Source organism: Anarrhichthys ocellatus, unplaced genomic scaffold (genome assembly GCF_004355925.1).
Source record: "Anarrhichthys ocellatus isolate YVR2014 unplaced genomic scaffold, GSC_Weel_1.0 scaffold34, whole genome shotgun sequence".
In the NCBI taxonomy this organism is placed as follows: Eukaryota; Metazoa; Chordata; class Actinopteri; order Perciformes; family Anarhichadidae; genus Anarrhichthys; species Anarrhichthys ocellatus.
Window position 1 is genome coordinate 552,761 of NW_022280064.1, and position 10,573 is coordinate 563,333.

The following is a 10,573-nucleotide window of genomic DNA, read 5'->3' on the forward strand; positions in this document are numbered from 1 at the left end:
GAAGGCAACACGGCTATAGACAACAGGCAAATTAAGCAACGAACTGCACCTGGAAACAAGCAATTAAAAGTAGTGTGTGTGTGTGTGTGTGTGTGTGTGTGTGTGTGCGTTGTGGGGTCACTTGTGCCACGCCCATGAAATGGCCAGCAGTTTAAACAGACACAGAGGTGTAAAGGCTATCACTGCTTCAGCTATACAACATAATGGCCTGCTTTCCCCTCACCATCAATCTCTGTCACAGCCTACCCCTCCCACACACACACAGGAAAACAACACATTCAGATACACACACACACACACACAAACGCACGTGCACACACTCGAAGCCACTCGCAGTGCGTCAGGAGTTTAATTATGCCGCTAATCTTGAGTGACAGTGGCGTGTATAATGGCTGATTCCTCGGGGGCCATGTGTCAAAGCATCCACCCATTCATCCAACCATCCCTTCTTCTATTTATCATCTTACCTACTCAGTCATCCATCCATCCGCCCATGTTTCCACTCGACTTCTCCATTTATTTATTTCCATCCCCATCATCCTTCCACCTCTCTTTTTATGTAATTTCCTGCTTGTCTCCTTTCTTTCTTGTAATAGTCACCCTCTCTAATTTTCTCTTTGTCAGACGTCATCTGCTCTCTCACTGATGTTACTGACCGGGCCAATGTTGCCGGTGCCCAGGGGCCTCTGACCACTGAGACCTTGGCCCCGGTTCACCTGAGGGTGAGGCCCCTGGTTGTCAGAGGTCTGTCAGCTCAGTGGGGGGGGGGGGATATATCACACACATCTCATCTGTGTGTATAAATCTGTGGGATTCTGAGTGGATTCAAAAGCTAATATCACAATATGAAGTCTCTCCTGAAACAAGTGGATTCATTGATCACTGTATGATGGAAAATTAATCTGCAGCAATTTTTATATGCCATTAATTGTTAATTGCATTTTACAATAACAATAAAAAAAATAGCACTGACTCTCAAACTCTCAAATGTGAATATTTGACTTAATATCTTTGTATTTTGACTGATGGTTGGACAAAACAAGACATTTGAAGATGTCACCTTGTGGGCTTTGGGATCTCATAATAAACATTTCTAACATTTTATTGATCAAATAATCAAATCTTTAATCATGAAGATAATCTGCAGATGATAAATAATGGAGAAATGGTGTCTTGCATAGAAATAAGTAAACAGAAGTGTTAAGATACGTAATCAGAGCTGGTTACAAGCAGTCATGTCCAATATTAGTTTCATTTAAAAGCTACTCTGCCAATTTGGTAAATCCATAAATATGTTTGTAATTTTATATTCTTTTTTCTAATCCTTATTTTCCCCTTAAGACGCTGAGCGCAACATCAGGAGCACACCGCATTGAATTTCATAACAAATAAGTTGATGACTACAAACGTTTAAGTCCTTCTGATTTCTTAAGTCATTTGTATTAATGGATGATATCCGCTCTACAGCCGCACATCAAGGCACAAATCCGCAAATGCAAAAGAAGCACGAAAAGCAATTATGATAAAAGAAAGTGCAGACTTGGAAACTTTCGTTGACAAAAAACAATGTCAGCAGAAGAGCCGCTCAGTCACATGATCTGCCTCAGCAGATGGAGCTGTCCAGCTGTCGTCGACATGTTTACGTTCAAATTAAAAAATTGTATCAACATTTCAAAACAATTTCATCTATGATGGCCAAAAAGTTTTTAACAAGCAAGAGTCAACACCGTCTCTCGTAAAGAGAGATATTACACTGTTCAAAAAACAATATACCTGGAGTGGTAATTTGTGCTGTTTCAGCAAAGGCACTCATAAATATATAAGAAAAGACACATTTTGTACAGTCATTTGACTCCTCTGCCAGCATTTGCTGCTTTCCTGTCAATAAAGCTAATTTGAATTAGTTTTTGACGAAGAGAAAAAGTGACGAAGATAGAGAGAAAGAGAGAGAGCGAGAGAGAGAGCGAGAGAGAGAGCGAGAGAGCGAGAGAGCGAGAGAGAGGCTTCACCTCCCTCCAGATACTGAGAGTGTGAGTACGTGTTTCTTACTTTATCTGTCTGGACCAGATGTCACCAGATGCCTGCTGCTGCCAGCCTATCTCAGCCCACACGCACACACACAAACACACATGCACACACATACACGAGTACAACACACAAACCTTCTGCCACTTATGACATGCTATACTTCCTACACGTCGTCCTATCTGCAAACTAATCTAACTGCAGACACATCTAGTTGAAAATAGCCGATACATGAATGTGGAATATCAGTGATTGCACCAGGGAAGAGTAGACCAGATCGGCTGTTTACGCCACAGCAAATTGAGGATTGACAGACTTTAGATGTACTTTGACAATGACTGAGGGTGAAAACAAGAGTCAGAAAGAGATGGAGGGAGAAGCGAAGTGACAGAGAGAGAAAAGAAGGGTGAGGGTAACGCACCGATGAGAAAGAAGGCCACCTCCATGTGAAGGCTTTAGATGTAACAATGGGAGATAACTATCAAACAGAAGAGTGGAGATTATAGGAATGTCTTAAACATTATCTTAATGCATTTTAAATTACTTTTCTTGAAATTGTCCTAATAGATTTTTTGTCCACTTTGACGGAGTGGAGACACTCTGTGAACTCAACGGTGACATAATACCTCCTTTTGAGTCGAAATGTTGAACTCAGAAAACATTTGCTTATTTACACATCCAGCAGACATGGAGCCACATCAGCATTCATTTGGCCGAATGCAACTGGCCGTTGCGGCGATGAGGGTTGTGATACTGAATCAGAACAGAACAGTTTTGGGGCGTAAAAACCAAACAATAAGCTGAAAGGAGCTTAAACCCTAAATAGAGCTGAGAACTGAAGAGAAGGCTGAACATTTTCTCTTGGTGCATTGCTAGAGCGACCACTTTCACTTTATACAAAGCAACGGGATCAAGTGTTACTTTAGAGATATGAATCGTATTCTTTTTACTATTTTAAAATACAAAAGTGACTCTACTCAAAAGTGGACTATTTTGAATACCAATTGCGTATGGTGAAGGCCAATGGTACATCATGACTGTGGCCACATCAATACACCATCCACTCCCCTTTTAATACACCGATGCTCTCCAGAGTAAAAAAAAATTTTCTTTATAAGAAAGAGATTGATTTATGCCAGGAAAAATAATAAGGTCCAGAGCATATAAGTGAAGTATTCTACTGACTTGCTACAAGACTCCAGGAAGTGAATGCGTCCAGACACAAGTTCCATAGTTCAACATCTTTGCGATATATTTGTTATGGTATTGGGTTTTGTTTAGTTTATTTCCTGTTTTACTTTGAAGTTTCCTGCCTCTTGTGTGTTTGGTTTTACTTCCTGTCTTTCCACCACACCTGAGTGTCATTGGTTGATTGGCCCCTTGTCTATTTAGTCCTTATGTCAGTGTCAGGTGGTCTGCCTTTCTTTGCAGATATCTAAAGTCCTGGATCCATCCCTCGTCTTCCTCGTTTGGTTTCCTGCCTTTTGCTGTTTTACCAGCTTTTGTTATTAAAGCTATAGCTTTCTGTTCAGTTCAACCTGCCTGCCTCCAGTCCTGCATTTGGCTCCTCCTGTGTTAAGACATACGTGACAATATTGTCACCAGTCATATTTGGATTGCTGGCATTGACTCCAGCTGACGTTATGTATTCACAACCTAAGCTTGTTAGGTCGGGACAAACATAGTCAAGACGTGCCGCGGAGAGCTTCGTTGTTTGCAGCTAAGTGTCAGCAAGATGAAGGATAATATTTCAGACGGATAGAGACACCTGTCACCGTCTGGGGTGAGGAGGTGGAGATGGCGCAGTCACATCAACAGTATGGACAGATCTGACAACACAGATTCACTCTAAAAGAAAGAAGACGGACAAGTCGCCGTGTGGAGTTCTGCTGTTGTGCATAGGGAGGAGATGTCAATACAGATTCATTTAACTGGCATTATTATGAAGCTGACCCTGGGGCAGCCAGGGGGTGGTGGCAGAAGGAAGGGTGAGGTTCAAACTGACCAACGTCTTGGCAAACAACTCCCAATCTCTTCATGTGCTTGTGCAGCAAGAGAGCAGCTTTTAGCCGTCGGCTCAGCACGCGAGGTGGTTTGTAAAGGCGCTCAGTTTTCAGCACCACTGTCTTCTTTGTTAAGAAAGTTGTGCCACTGACAGCCTGTTTTCAGACAAAAAATCCACCGACAATGGAACCTGAATTTCTGCAGACGCACAGTATAAACAACAATGTGGCTGTTAGGAATCCAAAGATTTATACGACACCGCTCACCATGTGCACACGCACGTTTACTGACCATGTGTGCCCTTCGGACTGAAGGGAATTCAAAGATTCTATTCACAGCTGCCAGTTCATAAGACGCCAAATTCACAGAAGCTTTTCAGTGTCATCCGTGAAAATGTAACAAGGTCAAATAAAACTGCTCAACATCATTTTCTTACTCATGCATCAATTGTGTTACCAAATGGGGAAAAAAAGTTAGGAGCTGAAATCCTCCTTCATGCAAGCAACACACTGCACATCTTTACCTTTTCATGGTAGAAATAGAGGCAAATACCCCCCCCCCCATCTTTCATTTACACTGTTGAAATAATAATGCAGTCTCATTAACATCCCATTTATAGTGTCATTTTAAGGAGTTTAATCTTTAATCCTTGTGATGCATTGCTTCAGGCTTTTTGAAATGATACCAATTAATTTCACAATTAGAATTATTTCATATGCCTTTAAGAGATCCAACAGCCAAGGTGTCTTTACCCCTAAAATCATTATAGTGCAGAGTGATTATATAAGCATCCTACTGTTTTCTGCTGCTACCAACTGTGTTTGTACAAGACTTTATGAGGCAAATGGTCCTTTTACTTTTTCTTTCCGGGAATCCAAAAAGTATTTATTTTTTAATTGAATTATTTATATAAATATATATATACTATATATATATATATATATATTAAATATTAGACTTTGCAAATTGTGCAGAGTGAAAGAACTTAGTCCACTTAAATAACGTCCCTGAACATTTTATTCAGTTCACCTTCTTTAAGGTAAACAAGGACGTGTAAATACGACAGAAAACACAAAGCAAGCAGCAGCAGCAACACTAAACACAACCGCTTCCTTAGGAAATCCATTTGAATCTTAATCTCAGCAAGTATACAAAAAAATGCAGCATGGGTAAATAGAGTGCTTCTAAAGGTTTCCATGCTAAATCAAAGGCAGAGCCAGAATGTGTGTGTGTGTGTGTGTGTGTGTGTGTGTGTGTCTGTTTTTTTTGTCTCTACCGTGCGGATATAGACATTTATGCAATGAATCACACACTAAATCAGTTTTATTTGTGCTCCTTGTCTCAGAATGCGTTTTTTACTTTTTAATAGGCTGGCTTCAAGTGTGTGTGTGTGTGTGCGTGCGTGCGAGGGCTCATGTGAGTGCATGTACTCAGTCATGTGTGTATGGCTGGAGGCAGAACTGTGAGTGCTATTAGACCTGGATATTGCAGCAGTAGCTCTCGGGAGCTCAATACACTTCAATGCGTTTGTCATATATTTATCAAAAACGGAGCCTAAACGTATAATCTAAATCAGAAAAAAAGCTTAAAGTGCCATTATCGAATCCAGCCCTGGGTCAATCTCTATGCTATACATTAACTTCTGCAGCTTCAGTGTTCTTATTTTTTTCCGAATGACTCTCAAGGACAGAGTTCTTTCTTACATCCACATCTGTTACCTGTATCTCCACTTATAAGTCGCATGAAATCTAAAGTAAAGAGGTGAAAATTAAGCAAAGTATGGTTTACATTTTGCACTACCGTGTCATTTGCAAGTAACATCCTCGTTTTAAGTGTGAACTGAAAAAAATAAATACTATTTTCAGCCAAAATTATCTGTATTATGCTTCCACGCCTGCTTCTGCGAATTGTCAGACAAAGACTCCACTTGCAAGTTCAAAGCAGCCAGGAAGTTATCCCCAAGTGGATATTTGCCATTGTATCAGTGAATAACAGGTTGATTTCACCTCTCACAAGTTTCCCCTCTGAGACAACGAGTACATCCTTTAAAGGCTGACTGATACACACACACAGACACATACACACACAGTGCTACAATATGTGCTGTAACTTGTGCGGTGATGCTCAGACAGACTATGTTCATCCATATTCTAATTAAGACAAAGTAAACCGGGACATTTCCAAAGTTAGTCAAATAGGGCAGGCCGTTTACAACCCTAGTCTTTCATGTTGTAATGAAGGAGACGAGACAGGACGCATATGAAGACAGAGAGAGCGCAGTGATTGGAGTGAAGAAAAAAATAAATAAAGAGCACCAGAGAGAGAAAGAGCGGAAGACGGACCACAGATGAGAGAGAGATACCGGGGCTAGAGATGGACTGGGAGTACAGACGGAGTGAGACGAGCCAGAGCAGACAAATGAATAAACTTAGCAGCAGTTAAAGGATAAAAGGCAACAGAGAGAGGAGGAAGAAAACAACTACAGTACATAACAGCAGAGAGAAAGGGAGTAAAGGAAGAAGAAGCAAAAAAAAAAAGAAAACAGAGAGATGCAGAGGAAAATGGAGAGTCAGACAGAGAAGGTGAAAGAGATGTAGAAACGAGGATATTGATTGGTTAAAAATGCATGAGGTGTCTGGTAGGCAGCACCCCATTGCTAATGCCCTGTGACCAGACAGTCTGAAGCACAAGCATCATCTCCCTGAATAACTGTACATGTTTTTATAACATGCTGTCAGTCGGTGAGTCAGTCGGGCACTCGGAAACACAGTGAGTAATGCATTGTGTAACTTAGTTAGTTAGTCAGGAGATAAATTATTCATACCATATCATATTTCATGTGAAAAATGAGTCTGCTCCCTGTTGTTTTAAAGCCTATTTTGTATTTCTCTCAGCTTTGGCTATTAATGTCACAGTTACCCAGTTTTATTGGCTTTTGTCGATCTGTCTCTGTCTCTCTCTCTTATATGACTTTAAGGCTTTTACTTTCCTGTCAAGTGTTTTATAACGTAGTTTAAGCAAGATTAAGAGTCTACAGCCATGCTAGCTGCTGACATTAATTGGCGGAAGAATGATTATTTGTTATCATTAAATTATTGCTTTTTTTGCGTTTATTTTATGAAACCATGCCCGGTATATGTAACTGTTTTATAAAAGCAATCAGCAACTGAAGGCTGTGATTAATGGGGTTTATTAATTGCTTAAGTCTAACATAATAAAAATATCAGAAAATAACATAATAATGTTAACTGACCTGATAGTTATTTCCTCTGGATAATAGTCAGTCAGTCAGATTGCATTTCATATTAATCCCTGAGCTCTAATTGTTCTTCCTGACACTGTGACTTTAATTTCCACTTCCTCCCTGCTCTCTGCTGTCTTTCCATCTGTCTGGCCTGCCTTTGCCAATTCTGTGTTTGCGAGTGTGTCTGTGTGTGTGTGTGTGTGTGTGTGTGTGTGTGTGTGTGTGTGTACTGTATACTCTCCAGTACATTTCCAGGTCTGTGAACTTGCATCAAGACAGCGTGGTTTGGCGAGCAGCGACCAGCGAGTGCCAATGTGACAGAGAGAACCGCATGACCGGCAGATCAGAGTCAAGATGAGAGCAATATCACTTCCTAACAAAGCCAACATTACTGCAGAGGGCACACGGGCCACTCAGGTACGTGTTGGATACATCCACCTGGCCTGCATTCCCATCAGTCTGTTTCTTGTGAAGAGTTGTTCACAGCCAAATAATATGTTTGTTAAAGCTGGCTTTGAAAACAAAATGAAGAGCCAACACAAAATTAAAATGGGCTTTTTGGATTTGGGTGGCCAGAAATGTCAAAATGTGTGAATGAAATCTTGGAAAACAGTTTCTTTAAAGTCTGATGTAATAGAAATACATTTGTTAGAATAAAACTTTCAAATGGCAGACATTTTTCGCTCAAAGCGACAGCAGTGTCCTGCCCAAGGACACCAAGAAATGTGGACACGCAGAGACAAACCACTAGAATAAAATGGTAAAAATGTGACAGATTCAGATGCAACTTTGCATTGTGGGAAGTCATTTTATGTTCTATTCTATTGTATTCTAAAAAATTCGGAGTAACATTTTTTGACGGGTGTAAAAAAGCCTGCAGGCCCGTTGGATTTAGCCGATTTCGTGTTAATACACACATCAACTCCACCGGTTGACATAATTATCTGAAATTTTCTTGCTAGCACACGCAGACTACAAACAGCGTGTGTGTGTGTGTGTGTGTGTGTGTGTGTGTGTGTGTGTGTGTGTGTATGTGTGTGTGTGTGTGTGTGTGTGTGTGTATGTCTTATCCCATCAGTAGTATAGCTGTGGGCTGGTTTACATTTGCATAATGAAGTCAATAACACTGGCCTCCTGGGAGGGAGAATGGTGACATTATTACTAATTTAATAAGAAGAATTGAGTGTGTGTGTGTGTGTGTGTGTGTGTGTGTGTGTGTGTGTGTGTGTGCGCGTGCGTGCATGTGTGTGTGTATTTGGGGAGGGAGAGAAACAAAGATGGCGCAGGACAGCGTGTGGTAGAGAGAGATAGAGATAGAGCAGAGCGGGAGGTGAAAAGGAAGGAGGATGGAAAGAAAGGGATTTCAGGAGCAGGAGAGAGGGGAGGGAGGAAGTGAAAGTAGAACAGGATAGGTTGAGGGAAAGAAAGAGGAGATAGAGATAGAAAAGACCAAGAGGTGAGAGTGGAAGGAAGACAGAAAGTTAGAGAAGCAGTTCGGGCGAGGTACAAGGGGAGAGAAAGCAGGGAGACGAAACACAAGGGCAGGTGAAGGAGTCATTAATGAAGAAGCAGAGAGTCTTATGGAGAGACAGAGATGTATGGTTGATGTGTAACTGTTTTGTTCTCCACCTCTGTTTTATTCACAGACTCGGTGCCCTCGCAGTCCTCTGGTAGCTGCAGCCCTGGGGCAGCATCGCTAACACAGAGCATGAGTCTGGACCCAAAAAACATGTCTGGTTGAAAGCCACGCAGAATTTGTATTCATTTATTGAAATTTTTTTGCAGCCTGTGGTGGAAGAAGTGTTCAGATTTTTACTTATTAAGGAATACTTCACCAACAAAATGACCTGTTGTACAACAATTATTCACCCCGTGGTACCTTGAATTCTTGATAAAAGAAAAACGTTTTTCTTGCCTCCACGATGAACAAAAAAATAAAAATAAATGAGATGAATTTAAGTAAATACTGGCCACAAACAACTCATGTCGTATGCTCACACATGCATCTTATCTAAAACCTCGTGTAGCGCGCCTCCGAAAGCGTGACACTATTTAAATCTGATTATATACATTTTCAGAGAACTTGTCCCTTGTCTCGCCTTAATACTTAAAACCGTAGTTACATTCCACCACCGTTTACAGCTCACTCTAATTGTGTACACTATCACATATCATCACATATTAACGAACATTCTCACCACAGCATGAAGGATTTACCGTATTTATTCCCTTCTCCTGTTGCTGTGAAAATGACACCTGTAGATGCACACCCCTGTGTTTAATACCTCTTCTGTCAGGTTGGGTGTAGAGCTGTACGTTAAGGGTGTTAATGAACTTCATGAGCAAAATTAGAGGTGTAACATCTCCCACCCTGACAGCTGCAACGAAACCTCTTCTCACTGTTGTCTCTCATCACTCAACATGAGCGTCACAGAAGATACAACCATCTCGTTAATTTACTCTTTAGATCAAATTTCACTTAACGGACTCTACAAATGCTTTCTTCCTGCACATTTTTATCTCCAGCATAAGTCCAAATATCGTTTAGTATTCACAATCCTTTTTTTTATGGCCCGTCAAGCGGATCATTACATCGAGTTTTCAGTCTTGCTGCTGGAATCCAAGAATATCTGCACTTATCTAATCACTTGAATAAATAGAACATAAAGCAACACATTTCGAACTAGTCGGCGTGATGACGTTCTCATTTAGCCACATGTCGAGAGGGGTATTTACTGACGTATTTTACATCGTAGAACAAAACCTTAAAATCTCTTCACCTTGTGTTCAGCACAGACCTTATATCAAACATTTGATCAAAAACCCATCCAAAACACCTCTTTGAGAGACTTTGAGACGAGGGAACCAGAAGTGCAAAAATACCAATTTGCAGATGTTCGGTCTCATTCCTGCAGCCCTCTATTAAGATCTAAATGTGGGTCCACCATTCCAGTTCTTCATCCTTCTCCTCTTTGAGTTGTTGATGGTGAAACCAGTTGTACCAATTCTGTTATATTATTAAGAGTATCATATACTTTACAGATATGGGGTTGTTTTTGTCAATGGGACGGTCAAAAGAAAATATCAATAATGCTCGGGAGGGCCTTGTTTTTGCGTGTGTGTGTGTGTGTGTGTGTGTGTGTGTGTGTTGTGTCCTCCAACCCTCAGCCCCCTTCTCTGCGCCCTAAATATAAAGCGGTCCAGTCCACCAGCTGCTGTCTGTATCTCTAATTATAGCCTCTGCAGCGCAGGCTCCCAGGGCAGGACTGGGGGTCAGGTTTCTCCTTCCCACTGCGCACC

General features: G+C 41.1%; 1 long non-coding RNA gene across 1 annotated transcript; it reads left to right on the forward strand.

The window, feature by feature from the left end:
- The first annotated feature begins 6,558 nt into the window (after positions 1-6,558).
- LOC116393726 (uncharacterized) lies at positions 6,559-9,237 on the forward strand. The gene is made up of 2 exons (XR_004213401.1): positions 6,559-7,690; positions 8,920-9,237. It is a non-coding gene; the product is annotated as an uncharacterized LOC116393726 (long non-coding RNA).
- The last annotated feature ends 1,336 nt before the right edge of the window (positions 9,238-10,573 follow it).